Source organism: Balaenoptera acutorostrata, chromosome 5, assembly GCF_949987535.1.
Source record: "Balaenoptera acutorostrata chromosome 5, mBalAcu1.1, whole genome shotgun sequence".
Classification (NCBI taxonomy): Eukaryota; Metazoa; Chordata; class Mammalia; order Artiodactyla; family Balaenopteridae; genus Balaenoptera; species Balaenoptera acutorostrata.
This window is the reverse complement of record NC_080068.1, coordinates 71,105,022-71,122,929: the sequence shown is the minus strand read 5'-3', so window position 1 is coordinate 71,122,929 and position 17,908 is coordinate 71,105,022. Positions and strand designations below refer to the sequence as shown.

The following is a 17,908-nucleotide window of genomic DNA, read 5'->3' as shown; positions in this document are numbered from 1 at the left end:
AGTTCCTTCTCCTTTCTTTTACACAATATATTTAAAACAGAAATTTTAGTTTCTCCTAAGTATGACCCTATTTTTTAAACTGACAAGAAACAGTGTTAAGGAGAGTACAAAGAAATAGAGATACTGCCCTGGGGAGCTTAAATTGAGAAAATTCTGAAAAGTAACTTGACATTGTCTATCAAAATTTTAAATGTACATAGAAATTTATACTAAGAAGCAATCATACAAAGGCATAAAGTAATACAATAAATGGATAATAAAGTAATAAAATAAATGGATATATATTACATAATTACTTTTAATAATTAAAAATTAAAGTCACTCAGTGTTCATCAATAAGGACTGATTGAATAAATTATGTCATACAATGGCATGCATTTTAAAGAGACAGAAAGATGGTTATGATGTATTAAATGAGAAAGCAAGTATCAGAACAGTTTAGATAGTAAATCTCATTTTTAAATTCTATAAGTAAAAATGTATATGTGCATATTAAATATGCATAAAAAACAGCTGTAAGAATATATATCAAACTTGCAGAGGATTTACAGAAAATCTCTTCTTTCTACTAAATATTACATTAATTTGTATGAGCAGTTATATATTCCCTATAATAAAAATTCATAATCATATAGAACATTTTAACATTTTTAAGTGTTTCAGTCAAAATTTTAAAGCAGGCATTTTTTTCATCATCTTCTTAAAGGATTTTCCTTTTTTTTTTTTTCCAACATTTTCTAGTTACCATATGCAAACCTGATTTTTCTCCTGACACATGAGTATCATCCTCTCAAACTTTAAAAGGCATTATATTCAACTTTGCAGAATTATATGAAATAAAGGTAGTGACACAAAATAATCATTATTATATTCAAAGATTTTTTTTTAATATTTCATCCCAAATATTCTTTATCTTTAGAACAAAAGAATGGGACTTTTTTTTTAAGTGATTTCTGTAGTGATAGATAAAACTCAGTATCTTGTTTTTCAGGTATATACCTTACCTTGTTTTTACCGATTGTAAAATAACACTTTTTTTTTTTTTTTAATTTTTAATTTTTTTTTTAACAGATCTTTATTGGAGTGTAATTGCTTCACAATACTGTGTTAGTTTCTGTTGCACAACAAAGCGAATCAATAACACTTTTTTCAATAAGTATAATCCTTCATCATAAAAATATTTTCCAAGATCACTAAACTGTTAACTTTATTAATGGCTTTATCTTTATCTATAGCAATCAATATTTCTCCATCTAAACTCAAAGCAACATTTTGATACTAAAAAAATTTAGGCCAACTATATATTTACTCTTTTTAAATTCTTTTTAGTATTTAAACTTGATTTTCAAAATAAAGATTTATGCTCACTAGAATTCATACTTATAAAAATAATTTTACTTTCCTAAAATAGTTTTTATTAAAGGATTGAAAATACATTTTTACTTTACCTAGTTGCTGCTGTTGGTGTTTGTCATAATTACTGTGACCACTCTCCTCATCTACAGTCTTCTCTGATGAAAGCAAACTAAGAGGTTTCAACTTCAGCAATCTTGGAGGACTTCCCCGAAAACTCTCTCTAGTGTCCAAAACCACATCTCCCGAAAGAATGGGAGGAACAACTCTCTTCAAAAAGTCCATTTTAAGGTTCTTCTACATTACTGGGCCCACGAGCACACAGACAGGTGCTTGTACCAACTTCCTTGATGAGAAGGTAAGGTCCACTCTTTGTGTCAAAGAGCAAAGAAACGTCGTGTGAACTTAGGTGGGTCGACTGCCAGCTGTTTTGAAGCTGATTTTTAGGACATTTGCTGTTCATACTGATAAGAAGTCAAACAGCTACCGACTGTGAAACTGCACTTCATATATACATGTACATGTACAATGGGTGTTAACAGCAATACCAGGACTATAAAATGTTTAGCATCCATCTAGTTTAACATTTAGACTTTGAAAACCTACACTGTGATAATGTTAAGACAAATTTACTTTGGTCTGAGGTGTGTCTTACTTTTAAATACACTGAACAACTTAAATGTGAAACAGTAACTTGTATTCAAAAGATAATTCTTATCATTCTGAAAATTCACTAATAGACCGCAGGAACATCAAGTTTTACAGGAGGTGAAAAGGAGTAATTTAAAACTATACTGTATTATGAACATCCCAATGTACTTTTAAACACACACAGAAAAACCTCTTCATTATAATCAATCATAAGTATCAACAGTAGCAAAGGAAACCTTGGCACGAATTACTAAAAAAAATTGATAATTTAAAATGTATGAATCTAAGAAAATAAAGTTGAACAGTTTAAAGTATAAATATTTAATTCAATAAACCCAGTAATCAACCTTACACAATTTATTTCCAAATAACTGAGCATTCTACTAAATATTTTAAAATAGTAAAAGTAGCTGATCCTACTGCCTTACTACAATCCAGAAGCATGACAAAATGTGCCAGTAAAAGGTGCCTACATAAGACTTCGTGAACTTAAATTAATGTCTTTTCTCCCTTCCTTTGCCTGCCCTCTGGTGGGGTTACAAAGTGACAAGAAAGAAATGGGAAAAAAAAATGGGAACAGATAAGACGTAAACATCTCTAAACTAATCAAACTGATAACTTTGAAAGATACACATTTTAATAATAAAAAAAAATCTGATTCACTTAGTGAAACACAAACACAATCTCATTCTTCCAACACTTAATATGAAGAAAATGGTCTACATATATTAAAAGATGAAGCATAAAATTGTCTACACAGATATCAGGGAAAATTGTTATAATATAAAAACAAGGAAATTTCTGGTCTGAACTGTCAAGTTTTTAATCCTTATTCTTCTGCCACGTTAATAATGAAGTCAATTATTCTCTATTTCATTCATTTAAAAGATGTTAAGTAAAAGTCCTCTACACATAAAGCATTAATATAGTATTAAGGTTCAGAGAAAATTTAGAGGATTTATTAATGCAAATCCTGTCTCATGGAATCCTACAGTAAAAAGGAAAAGAGGAAAAAGAAAACAACAAGAAGTCAAGTAAAGGACTCAAATTTCTTGCCCTAAAGCAGGACTGTACCAACTAGAAAAAAACACTGACTTTAAAAAAGCCCTTCTCAAAAAAATAAAATAAAATAAAAAAGTCCTTCTCAGAAGCAGATCCTCTCTTAACCTGGAGCATAAGAGGATTAAAAATTCATATCTGATCAGCCTATTCCCTACACACAGAAAAAACAAACTGGTTAGAACCATAATCCATATCCCTTAATAGCCTAGGAGTTATCACTGTATCTTACAGGGTTTTTGTTTTTTCCATCTTACCTCATTCATTCTTTTTTTTTTTTTTTTTTTTAATTTATTTGGCTGCATTGCGTCTTAGTTGCAGCACGTGGGATCTTTGTTGCAGCATGCAGGATCTTTCGTTATGGTGCGCAGGCTCTTCTTTGTGGCGCAGGGGCTTCTCTCTAGTTGTGGCGTGAGGGCCCAGTAGTTGCGGCGCACGGGCTTAGTTGCCCCACAACATGTGGGATCTGAGTTCCCCAAATCAGGGGTCAAACCCACATCCCCTGCACTGGAAGGCGGATTCTTAACCACTGGACCACCAGGGAAGTCCCTCGTTCATTCTTTTTTTTTTTAACTGAAGGATAACTGACTTAAAATATTATACTAGTTTCAGGTTTACAACATAGGGATTCGATATTTTTATAATTATGAAAAGATCACCATAAGTCTAGTTACCACCTGTCACCATACAAAGTCGTTACAATATTACTGACTATATTCCCTATGCTGTATGTTACATCTCCATGACTTACTTATTTTATAACTGGAAATTTGTACCTCTTAATCTCCTTCACCTATCTCACCCATATTGCCAACACTCTCCCCTCTGGCAAGCCCCTGTTTGTTCTCTGTATCTGTTGAGTCTGTTTCTGTTTTCTGTGTGTTCCTTTGTTTTGTTTTTGAGATTCCACATATAAATGGAATCACATGGTATTTGTCTTTCTCTGCCTGACTTACTTCACTTAGCACAATACCCTCTAGATCCATGTTGTTTTTTTTGTTTGTTTCCTCTTTACTGATACAGTCTCATATTCTTTAAAACAGGTGTCCCCAACCCCCGGGCTGCACAGCAGGAAGTGAGCGGCGGGCAAGCGAGTAAAGCTTCATCTGCCGCTCCCCATCATTCCCCATTGCTCGCATTACCTCCTGAGCCATCGCTCACATTACCGCCTGAACCATCCCTGCCCCTCATCTGTGGAAAAACTGTCTTCCACGAAACCGGTCCCTGGTGCCAAAAAGGTTGGGGACCGCTGCTTTAAAACTTATATGTGTGGTTTTCCTCAGGTCCCATTGTAGGTCTTCCTTATCTGTGGAGCCCAGGAACACAGTGGTATGCAACACATGCTGATTATGGAGGACAAGTTACCTTCATGTTTGTTCATGATGTACAAGACAACCATGTGTGTCACTGTTAACCTCACTGTTCTAAACCACACTTTCAACTGGAAAAAGGAAGGGCAAGAATTAGGTGTTACAGGAGGGACCACAAGATTTTTCTCAGATTTCCTTCATTCAACAAATATTTGCTGAGCAGCTTCTTTAATGGCCTGTGCCCAATGCAAAGGCATTAAGGATATGTCTCCATCCCCAAGAAGCTTAACTCTCACAACTACAAGACTCCCTGTCTCAGTTGGCTAAGGCTTTGTTGAGCCTACATTACACTTCAATTTCCGCTGCCCAGTAACCTCCTCTCTTTATAGGTTGTTGATCCCTAATAAACATCCGGGAAGCCAAACTCTCTTCCAGCATCAGTTTTCGGAGGACCCACCCTGAGACATACAGCAAGAGGGAAAGCATGGCACTCCAGTATCTGTTAGTAGCTGAATCTATGACAGGGAAATACCATAAAGCCTTGTTTGCATGTTGATATTTCTAAGATCTTTCGTTGATTATCACAACCTTGAACTCTTGGTATAAGAGTTACAGGACTGAGAAATTATAATAAAGGCTAGTCACTCAAAGACAGCATTCAAAAATCTTTTTAGACCTCATGGTCACTATTTAGCCTTTAGAACATTTATTATAATCTTACCGTAGAATTCAAGACAATAATTTCTTGGTGGTAAGTTGGATCATCTAATCCTGGCTGTGGGACTCTTGAGAAGTTCTGAGAATTAAGCATTTAGGTGTTAATCATCCAAGATTCAAATAAACGGCTTCAGCTCTGAAGAAAAACAAAACATGAGATTGACACATTAGATATGTTTATAAAAAGTACATCTGTGTGTGACTCATATCTACCCTTACTTCTGAATATATTATATTGCAGTGTCAGCTGGTGCTACAGTTATCCTCTTTCAATTAATGCTGCATTACACTTTTTTCTAAGTTTTTATTATGAAAAATTTCAAACTAATGCAAAATTATTAAGACTAGTATAATGAACCCACCGTTGTTAACTCACATTAAGTCATGTTGCATTTATATTTTCACACCCCCGCCCAACCTCTAACCCACCACTCTGGATCATTCTGAAGCAAATTCCAGGCATTATACCACTTCATCTGTAGATAATTCTGTATGTATCTCTCTAAGACAAAGATTTGCTTTTTAAACATAAGGCAGTATCATTATAATATCTACAATAAATTCAAAATAATTTCTTTACAACATCAACTACCAATCAGTGCTCAAATTTCCCCAACTTTCTCATAAGTGGTTTTTTTGGGGGTTTTTTTTGTTTTTTTTAAATTTTATTTATTTATTTTATTTATGGCTGTGTTGGGTCTTCGTTTCTGTGTGAGGGCTTTCTCTAGTTGTGGCAAGCGGGGGCCACTCTTCATCGCGGTGCGTGGGCCTCTCACTATCGCGGCCTCTCTTGTTGCGGAGCACAGGCTCCAGACATGCAGGCTCAGTAACTGTGGCTCACGGGCCCAGTTGCTCCGTGGCATGTGGGATCTTCCCAGACCAGGGCTCAAACCCGTGTCCCCTGCATTGGCAGGCAGATTCTCAACCACTGCGCCACCAGGGAAGCCCATAAGTGTTTTTTTAAACAGTTTGTTCTAATCCAGATCTAAAAAAAATCCATACAGGCAATTGTTATTGTCTCTCCTAAATCCCTTTTAAATCTATAGTTTTTTTCCTTTCTTCTCTTTGCAGTGACAAGCCATGATGCTTTTACTAGGCTATGATTGAATGAATACGTTAATACCTTAACTGTTCAATAATACATTAAATCCATTTTCATTTTATTCACTAAATTAATCAGATTTGCAAAATAGTTCATATACCCACTAGGCCTAATATTTATCCCATCTACAGACAGTGTTTAGGATGTATATTTTTCAAAGTCCTATTGTAATAACTCTGAGCGGGTCATGGATTGTGAACTACTATACCTTATATGTAATAATTTGATGGCTACTAAGAATGAAACCAATGACCATAGGGAGTTATCCTTTTACCACATATGAGGCCTCACATATAATCATGCGCATTCCATGTTTTTATTACCATGAAAGGTCTGTGCATTTTTCAACAGTTAAATAGGACACATTTTTAATTTGTCGTTGAAACTCTAATCAACCTCATTTTAAATCACATCTGGTTTCCTACTATTTTTTCTGTTTAATGAATTTAATCCCCAACCCAACAGAAAGAACTACTTGCTGAAATATTAATTTTGTACTTAAAACTTCTTAATCTGAAATTCCTTTAGCCAACTTATAAAAAAATATAATGATATTTCACTTATTCAGAAGTATAATCAACTAAATCATGACTAAAACCAAATCTTCGAAGCCCCAAAACTGGTAAATACGAACAAAATTGTAATTTAGATGCACTTGTTCATAATCAGTTATCATTCAGACTTATGGAATTTTTGACTGCCCCACCAAATATTTCTGAATATATTAACAAGCAGATATCTACAATTCTGCCATAACTTTTTATCCTTTATTTTATATAAGGTTAATGGAATTATTTCTCCCTCAAAGCAAATAAAGTTTATGTGACAAATAGCCTACCATTTCTTGTACATAGTGAGCAGAGCACAGTCATGTGCTGGTCTATATTTAATGAAATTTAAACTATTGTTCACTGTGTCTTCTAGGACAAATCACAAAACCAAGTACTCCTGGAGGACAAAGCAGTTTTAGGAATACTGCAAAAATTGCATCTAGGATTGATTTGTACTACCATGTCTATGTCTTTTGTTTTGCTTCATTTTTGAATATCCTTTTGCTCAGACACAGCAAGGGCTAATGCCATGCTGTTTATATGTGTTTTCTCTTCTTATAACCACACTGTCAGAGCACTGTCATTTTAAGATTTCCCAATGTTTGCCTAGAATTTTCAATACCTCTCTAGTAGAGATACAGCCTTCCTATTTTCCACTTTCACTTTTGATAAAATAAACAAACTTTTATCTTTAGTTACCCTGGAAAATATTTGGTTTATACTTCCCTGGCTTTCTTTATAGGTTATAATCATTTTTAGCAGGGATGGGTTTTTGTTTTCATTTTGCTTGGGTGTGGTTTGGGCTGTTGGTTTTTTGGGTTTTTTTTTTTTTATATCAATTGCACTTTCACCTTGTCTCCATATATATTATCTAACATGGAACTCATTTTTATTTTTCATTTCACTTGATTAATTTGGAGAATATTTTATCTACAAGAAGAGTAATTTTTATTACCATTTTTAGACTACTGCTTTTGAGATGATCAAGGTCAGAGAGGTTAGGTAACTGTGGTCACGGTATACACATGACCAAGCCTGTTGTTTCTTATTTTAAAAGAAAAAAGTCATATAAACAAGAGTGACTTGAGGAGGTCAGCTGGTATTTGACAACACTGAAGATAAGACTGTAAACAGTCAAACAGCACAAGCTTTAAAGGACCAAGGCTTTAAACCTTCAGCAAGACTAATGATCTAGAAGCTTCCATGTGTAATAAATAAAGAGAACAGTGGCCCAGCTCTGGGGCTTGGGAGGATTCTCAGATCAAATGAGGTCCTTCAGGGACAACCCTGATTCGCTTCAGTCTAGAAAGTAAAAGAGAAAGTTGAATGGGTGCTCAGATAACACATTAACCTCATTTCCTTTCTGAAAAGAATTATAAAGAACAGAAATGCCACAAATCTAATGTATCCTAATTGTAGTAAGACATGTGACATAAAAGTCTCTGATATACATTGATACAGAAAATGATAATCTCAAGCAAATAGAGTAGAAATTAAGAATAAGTGAATCTCAGTGATGTTCATTATAAGTACTCACAATACTTACAGACTTGGAATAGTTCATAATTTGAAAAGGAAAACAGGAAGTTATGGTGCCTAGCACAAGGTAGATTTGAGCTCAACATAATAAAAAGAATAAATTATTATATAATTCATTTTAAAAAGCTGCTTCATAAAGAAATAGAGTTCCTACTCACTGAGTTTTTAGGCAAAGATTGTTAGAAATGCTACAGAAAGGGTTACACCACTGGGTCAAAAGATTAAGCTAAATTACTTCACAGATTCCAACTTGAAACTCTAAATTTCACTTCAAAATGTGTTTTGTACTTATACTTGAATAATGGAATGTGTGGTGACCTAAAGATTCAATCATATTTCAACTAAAGAAAGAAACCACATTGCAAGATATGAAATCTATATGGGAAAATTCCTGCCCTTCTATTGAAATTATTCTGAGAATATTGGAAGGCCTCTTAAAATGATGCAGTGATTTTTGAATAAATTAGAATAATCTAGCTCCTATTTGTAATGGCAAAATAAGTGTGGAAAATGTAAAATGCAATGACTTTTTAAATCTGCCAAAGATTATGGAAAATGTGAAAAATCTATTCACAAAGACTCAAATGCAGGCAGCAAATAATTACTCAAATTATCTTTTCTGTCTGGCTGGCAAAAGTCATTAAGATAAAGAATTTACAGTCATCCCTTTAATTAAGAAAGAAAATTAATGATTTATAAATTAACACTGGTTCCATCACACTTCAATTTTTAGAAATTCACTTTTTCTCTCATTTTAGAAATGTTATAATTTTTACAATTTTTAAAACACACCTGCATTTTAATCTTTTGTCATTCTTTTAACCTTCTACCAAATTTCAATTTTAAGAATTATGGAAACTTATGATGCTGACTAATGCAATCACAGATTACACTGTATCACCTGCTAAAAATGCCGTATAATGGCACTAAAAATGCCCCACTGCTTTCTCTTTTAGAATAACTGGGCTTCACTGCAAAAATCTAAATCTCTTGCTGATAAAGCAATGTTCTCTGCAGGTAAATTTTTCAACATTTTGTTGATTTTACATTTTTAGTCACAGTAGCAGTTACTGCCATACCACTTGGTTTAATGAAAACAATTAGAAAAATTTTCCATTCTCAAATTTAAGGGGAAGTTTTTCTATAACAATTACATTCATTGAATCAAATGAAAACAGAGCCAAAGTACATTTTCTAATAGACTGATGAATGAATATGTATTGTTTAGAACAATTTTCCTGTTACATTTCTACAGCATTACATTTCTATAGTATTTCTAACCCATTCTACAGCATTTCTGTTGGCACAGACAGAACAGGAATTCGACCACAAAATTATCATACAAATGCCCTACCTACTCATCTAGACTTAAACAAAAAGAAAATTTTTGAACAAATATAGAAACAGCCAAGCAAGACATCAACCTCACTAAACCTGGAATTTTTTTCCATCCCTAATTTCTAAAAATCCATTGCTGTAACTATGCCACACATAAATTTACAAAAATCATACCTTTAACAAATATTTATTGAGCAGAACTATGTGCCAAGAACCAGGGACAGAGGAGTGAACAGAACAGACAAAAGTCCCTAGCCTCACGGAGCTTACCTTCTAGTAGGAGCTTGAATTTTGAATTTGAATTTTTTTGAAGTCATTCTTTTGAGAATCTGAAAAAAGTTTTAGAGGCCTCTCCTTCCAAAATGCACATATACCTAATTTTGCAGGGTTATGAACCTTTATAATCCAATCATTAAAAACCCCTGATAAAAATCCTCCTTATGGGGCTTCCCTGGTGGCGCAGTGGTTGAGAATCTGCCTGCTAATGCAGGGGACACGGGTTCGAGCCCTGGTCTGGGAAGATCCCACATGCCACGGAGCAGCTGGGCCCGTGAGCCACAATTGCTGAGCCTGCGCGTCTGGAGCCTGTGCCCCGCGACGGGAGGGGCCGCGATAGAGAAAGGCCCGCGCACCGCGATGAAGAGCGGTCCCCGCACCGCGATGAAGAGTGGCCCCCGCTTGCCGCAACTGGAGAAAGCCCTCGCACGAACCGAAGACCCAACACAGCCAAAAATAAATAAATAAATAAATAAATAAATAAGAAAATCCTTAAAAAAAAAAAAAAAAAATCCTCCTTATGCTTATTTTCTATATCTACCATTTATAGTTGATAGTTTCATAATTTTACTATTCATAGTATAAAGAAGTAGTACAGTCATCCCTCAGTATCCAGAGGGTATTGGTTCCAGGACTCTTTGTGGAAGCCAAAATCATCAGATGCTCAACCCTTATATAAAAGTGTGTAGTATTTGCATATAACCCACTCAAATCCTCCCATATGCTTTAAATCCTCTCTAGATTACTTATAATACCTAATACAATGTAAACGCTATGTAAATAGTTGTAAATACAATGTTAATGCTGTGGGAAGCAGCAAATTCAAGTTTTGTTTTTTGGAACTTTCTGGAATTTTTTTTTCTAAGTATTTTTGATCCAAGGTTATTTGAATCTGTGTATGTGGAAGACTCAGATACAGAGGACCGACAGTACTTTTTTTTTCCCCATTAAAATACTTAAGGCAGGGGCTTCCCTGGTGGCGCAGTGGTTGAGAGTCTGCCTGCCAATGCAGGGGACACGGGTTCGAGCCCTGGTCTGGGAAGATCCCACATGCCACGGAGCAACTGGGCCCGTGAGCCACAATTACTGAGCCTGCGCGTCTGGAGCCTGTGCTCCGCAACAAGAGAGGCCGCGATGGTGAGAGGCCCCCGCACCGCGATGAAGAGTGGTCCCCACTTGCCGCAACTAGAGAAAGCCCTCGCACAGAAATGAAGACTCAACACAGTCATAAATAAATAAATAAATAAATAAATAAATAAAAGAACGTGAATTTCTAAAAAAAAAAAAAATACTTAAGGCATTCAAATTTCAATAAAATGTTTTCTATTTATTCCATTTGTCCCTCTCACAAATTTATAGACTGTCAGAGTACCCTTTATCAACCTTAGTTTTTCCAGAAAAAAATTGATCCTAACCTCTTCGGTAGCTTCATAGGTAAATTTTCTGATTTCATTAATTATTCTCTGGACCTTCTTAAGTTAAAATCCCCCTCCCTCTGCTCATATCTTCAGCTAAAGTCTCTGTAGAAGTTACCACAGTCCCTGGAAGAAGATATATGCTCAAGAGAAACCACAATAAAACCTTATTTAACCCTAACAGAAACCACCAATTACCCCCAAATTTTTGTTCTTGCTTTTCACAAAAAGAGAGTGACCCCCTAGAAAAAAGCTTTCTTATTTTAAAATACAACATCTAAAACACTTTTAGGGTTATTACTGTCTCTAATCAATGTCTTATGCCTTTTATACCTATAAGTTTTTAAATTATACATTGGAAATTTCTCTACCTAATTATGATCCTGAGGTCCTAAATGATCAAACATTAAAGAAAATTCATGAAAATCCGATATGTGTATTTTAGATGTTATATAAAACAATTTACAGTAAAAAGGTTTTAAGGCTAATCCAAATTTTAAGTTAATCAGAAAAATGAATAAGTAGCTGTGAAAGGTCACAGAGCAAGTAAATGGCCACAATTTAATCTCCAAAGTTTGTCTTTTCTCTTTTTCTCTGTGTTTATAGTCTCCAGCAAGCTTAGAGAAGCCTCGCTTTTGTAAGAGCAACTGTGAAAGCACAAATTCCCACTGATGTTTAGATGACCTATTTCTCTCAAATTTATAGCGCCAAAACAATTTCTCTAAGTTTAAGGAAGAATGATCATTTGTTACCTGCAGTCTCATAACTTGTATCAAAAGCCTTAAAAATGTTTATGCTCTTTGACCCAATAATTCCACTTCTAAATGCTTTTTCTAGGAAGATAATCAGAAATGCACACAGAGATTTATTCACAAAGATACCATTGTACCATTATTCCTATGAGCAAAATACTGGAGGGGAGGGGCAGAACAAAAACAAAGGACCAGTTGAAAAAAAATCATGGTATATTCACTAGACGAAATGTTATCCATCAATTAAAAATCATATTTTTTAACTAATATGCCATAATATTCACCATGTATCTTTAAGTAATACGTAGAAAAACAAAACAGTATTTATAGTATCTTCCTAATTATTGGAGATAAAACTACATTTAGAAGCAAACAAACTTAGAAGGATAGACTCAAATTGTCAAGGTATTCAATCTCTCTATGCCCATTTCCTCATCTGCAAAATAAGGATTATAAAACCTGTCAGGGCTATTATGAGAATTCACTTTTAGATGAAAAGTGCTTAAATAGTGCTTGACACATAGTAAGTACTCAAATGTTTATTATTATTTATTAACTCATATAACATAACGCTGATAGACAAAATCTGCAACATTTCTAAAAAAAAAAAGAAATGGGGGCTTCCCTGGTGGCGCAGTGGTTGAGAATCTGCCTGCCAATGCAGAGGACACGGGTTCGAGCCCTGGTCGAGGAGTTGCCGAGGAGCAACTGGGCCCGTGAGCCACAATTACTGAGCCTGCGCGTCTGGAGCCTGTGCTCCGCAACAAGAGAGGCCGCGATAGTGAAGGCCCACGCACCGCGATCAGGAGCGGCGACCACTTGCCACAACTAGAGAAAGCCCTCGCACAGAAACGAAGACCCAACACAGCCATAAATAAATTAATTAATTATTTTTTTTTAAATGAAGAAATTAAAAATTACTTATAATTCTAACACCAAGAGATAGCCACTATTAATTCATGTAAATATCTGGGTTAATTTTTTTCAGGTCTTTTAATACACATTCAACATTTTATACAATTGGTATCATGTTTTACCATTTCTACTGGTTACAAAATATTGTAAAATTTTATAAATATACTATGTGCATTGCATCCTTCCACTGGTATTGAACATTAGGTTCAATTCTTCACTCTATAAATAATATTGCAGTGAATATCTTGATTGGCAGTCTTTGTACACATCTTTGATTTTTCCCTCAAGAGTCTAGAAACACAATTTCTATCTCAAATAGTATGAAATACACTTGGCCTTACTCCCTAGTGACCTGTATAGAATGTAGACACATACTAAGTATTCAGAACTGCCAATTTCTCCACTTTCTCCATGGATACTCAAAAGCTATTAACTGGCTTTTTCATTGTAACCTTTCTATTGTGTTTTGATACAACTGCTTATCAGGTATTTCTCTTTTTCCATTTATTCTATTTAAAGGAGCTCACTTTTCCTTTATATCACTCTAACATCCCAAACACAATTTGAGTGTTCATAACTTCAGTACATTCCTCAAAAAGATTAAGATTCTACTTTGTATGTCTAGAAATAGAAGCCCTTGTCTTTCAGAAATACATCCTGAAATATTTACAGATGATGTGTTATGACAGAGGAACTGCATCAAAATAAGTGGGAACTGGGGAATGGGAATGGGTAGAGTTAACAAAGAGTTGATCAAGGTTGAAGCTGAGGAACAGACACATGAACATTCATTCCACTATCCTCTCTGTTTAACTATTTATCATTAAATATTTAAATATTAAATTTAAATGTTAAATGTAATATTTCTCTAAAGATATAGTATAAATATCTATAAGCATGTTTATATGTTTCTATTTCTATATAAATATTTAAATATTAAACATAAATGTTAAATATTAAATATCTTTAGTCAGGGGAAATTGTTTTAAAATAAATCTTTAAGAGATAAAATTATTAAAATCTACAGAACAATTATGGTTAAACTTCTATCATAATAATTCAATGATTATAAAAAAAATAACAAGACCAAAAATATTTAAGCCAAATTCAAAAGTGAAGTAAACAACTACAGTATTTAGAATCTCTCAATTACACTTGCCAGTAATTCCCACAGATAAAAACATACTACAATGCCTTTTTCCAAACCATGGCTTCAGCATACCATGCTGATTCTCCAAAACAATATTAGTATTTATACTGTGCATTACAAGAATACAATTATGCCTCTGTATGTGCCCACATGAACATTTGATAAGTAGTTTTATTATGTACTAGTATTAAATAATCCAAATTCTCTTGGTGCTTAAATCACATCTTGGTACCAAGTTAGGCACATCATAAACAATTCTTACAGATTAACATTTAAGATCCACCAAAGTGTTTATTTGTACCCAGAGGCATGCAAGCAAGACCAGTGTAATGAAAACACCACCTTGCTGCACATCTTTATGTACTGGGGGAAAATATCACCTCTGTATATTTCTAACTGGTTAGAAAACACTTTACCTTGGAGTCAGGTCATGATGACAAGAGAGCATAGCAAAAAGAATAAGTAATATATTTGGGCTGTTCCCCAGGTTTAAAGCAAGGGTGAAACAGACTAGGGACATGTTTTCTAAACTCTTTTCACTGCAGTAAAGAAAAAAAATGCATTTTACATAAATGAACATGTAATACATTTTATGTAACAACCCAATATATATACAACCACATGATAACTTTGAAATAATATGTAATACACTGTGATAGTCTCCCACCTATTTTTAAAAAGTGTTATAGTTAAAATGATTTCTTGACTTCACAGTTTTAAATACCTGAACTAAGAAATTGGCCTGAAAAAAAAAAAAAAGGCCTGTATCTCCTCCTGTTTACCAAATAAAGAAGGTGAATTCCTGTCAACCCTTCATAGAAAAATGACATTAGTACTTATCTGGGAGGATAAGGAGTGGGGGACAGGAGACACTGAAGTGGTCAGGAATCAAAGGACTGCTGCTTAAACACACACACACACACACACCAAGAGAGGAGACTCTCTTTAATCTCTTCCTGTTCTAAAACACACACACACACACACACACACACACACACACACACACACACACACACACACACACACACACACACACACACACACACACACACACACACACACACACACACACACACACACACACACCAAGAGAGGAGAATCTCTTAAATCTCTTCCTGTTCTAAAATTCTGTGGTTCTGAGAGATAGCTCTGAGATTATGAACCCCTAAAGAGCAAGAAATTCACTTTATATCTCCCACAGTGCCTAGCAAGCCAACTTTCATAAGAATAATAAAGCACTAAATAAAGATTAAATTCAACTAATAATGCACAAAATAAGCATAAATGTAAAGGTTTCTGTCATTTAAATGTATGTTTTGCACACTATTAAATATAAAATCAATGCTATTGTATATTATTTGCAAACTCGTAAGCATAAAAGTGTTAAAATGTATATGCATTGTGCAGGTATGTATGTGTGTATATATATTAATATACGTGTCACAAAACGAATACTATTCGTCTTACTTTGCCCATAAAAGGTATAAAAACAATTCACTATAAAATTACTCTAAAACTCAGAATCAAATTAAACTGCTAACTTTTAGTTTCAATAATACCTTTTTTTCCCTACATCCTTAATGATATTATTTGTGAGCAAAGAAATGAGCTATGGGCCCAGTATAAAAGCAAAATAACAGTAGAGGACTGGACAATGTATAACTTTTATAACTCAACCATGATTTTTTGTATTCTAAAGTCTACCAGTTCTTGGTTCAAACAGTGTCCTCTGCTTTTGTCTTAGAAGGATAGTTTTCTCCCCCCACCCCCCCCAAAAAAAGAGTCAATGACATTGAAGATTTTTCCTATATACATTAACTTTCAATAAACTACGATGGCTTAATTCAAGTGGGGGGGAAGATGAAAAAGGAGTCTATGTAAAAGACTTCCAATTTTAAAGCCCAATAAAACCTTTTATAAATAAGGACAATACGGTCAATCCTTATACCTTTTATAATGTTAGAAAATGCCATATGATGCAATAAAGGATACCTTTCTCACAACAACCTGAAAATTGTAACACAACTGTCACTTTCTTTCTGTAAGCTTTACCCAAATTTCCCATTTCTCTGAGGTTTTGAATTAAATTATTTGGAAAAAAAATCTAGAATTTTACCAAAACTAATATAACTGCTGATTTTTAAGAGGAAAATGTTTACAAATATGTTTTTGTTACTTAAAAGAATAATGTATTTTAACAGGCCAATTCCAAATTTCCAGTTCTAGTTAACTAACATTTCTCGCTTTTTCTTGGATTTCTGAATTTTGATTACTACTAACTAAAATTAAACATACCTTTAAAAAGCTACATGGAGAAGGACTTGAATTGTTCCTTGAAAGAAATAAAGGAAATCGAGAATTTGCATTGGCAGAAGAGAAAGAAATAAGAATGGAAATACAGGATACACGGTAGAATTAGCCCCTCTAGAGGTTTTTCATTAAAGAATTAGAGAGGATGTGGAACAATATAATTGGACCAGTTAATGTTGAGGAGTCCCCACAAGCCACAGGGAGACGTGCACTTAACACAGACTGAAGATCCACCCTGAGCTCCCAGAATCTGCACTAAGTGACACTAACACAGACACGACCACCACCAACCAGGAGCTTACAGACAAGCTGGAAGAGAGACACATGGGACAACCCTTTTTAGATGCTTTGAGAGAAGTTACCTAAATATGTTCAAGCTACAACTGGGTACAAGGGAGACAGTCATCAATTTACGTGGAGGGTGGGACAGGAAAGACATTGCCAATGAAGCGGTGCTCATAGCCTCCAATGCCAGGAAGTAACTGGAGCTACAATCTACAATGACATGAATGGCTTTTTGCCTCTCTTTGAGGAGCTGGCTAGCTGTTGATAGAAGAGCCATTTAAGTGACATATTAAGGCTTAATAAACATGACTATTTCACCACAGGCCTCCAAGCCATGATTTCCCGTTGTGACAGGCTCCAAAGTTGGGTGCTATCACACACCCTCTGAATTGCCCAGCCGTGCCCGGCTTTATCACCCGAAAGGTTATCCTGGGATTGCTTCCTCCCTGTGTTTATGAAAGGAAGTACTGTGTCGGATGAGGTTTACACCGATTGACAATTCGTCTCATTCTAGATATTTATAAAGGATAATAAGCAATTTATTCGGATCAACATCCTCTGTACAGAAAATAACACATTTCAAAGTTAGTAACAAAACAACATTCCAAATCAGTTTGGTCATTATGGATGACCATATAGAACATGCCACAAAGCTTAATCTTTCACATTCCAGTACATCCAGTAACTCTAAAAGGACTTGCACACAAAAGTCAAAAAGCTCCACCCCACCAACAGGCTTTATTCTTCACAGTGGTTAAGTCAGTCTAAACAAATTACAAATATGGGAGGGTAGAATTCAGAATTGGTTCACTGCACCCTAAGAAATGGTGCCCTAGAAATCCAAATTAATTAAGTGACCAATAATAATAAAAATAACCACCACTAATTACTGAGGGCCTACTATGTGTGAAAAACTAGGTTAGGTGCTTTACATATGTTACTTCATTTTAACCTAAACAAACCCATAATTTCTGTAAATGTTCAACTTTGCAGCTGTGGAAACTGACAAGACTAGTAAATAAACTGAAAAATACTGCACATCCGGATTCTTTTATATTTTAAAAGAATAAGCTGTTATACAGAGTTATATGAGATAAAGTTCTCAAATTAAAATGCAATTATGATTTCAATGTTTTTATATTGATTCTGAACCTCAGAACAAAAGCAAGAGAACTTTCAAATAAG

General features: G+C 34.6%; 1 protein-coding gene across 3 annotated transcripts in view; it reads right to left on the bottom strand.

Annotated features, from left to right (window-relative positions):
- The window catches only part of FRYL (FRY like transcription coactivator), a 302,580-nt gene that overhangs the window by 182,738 nt on the left and 101,934 nt on the right, over positions 1–17,908 (bottom strand). For all 3 annotated transcript variants that reach the window (XM_057547273.1, XM_057547272.1, XM_057547271.1), the window contains one exon: positions 5,095–5,226. The gene's annotated coding sequence lies outside the window, so the exon portion shown is untranslated. The remainder of the gene's footprint in view (positions 1–5,094; positions 5,227–17,908) is intronic.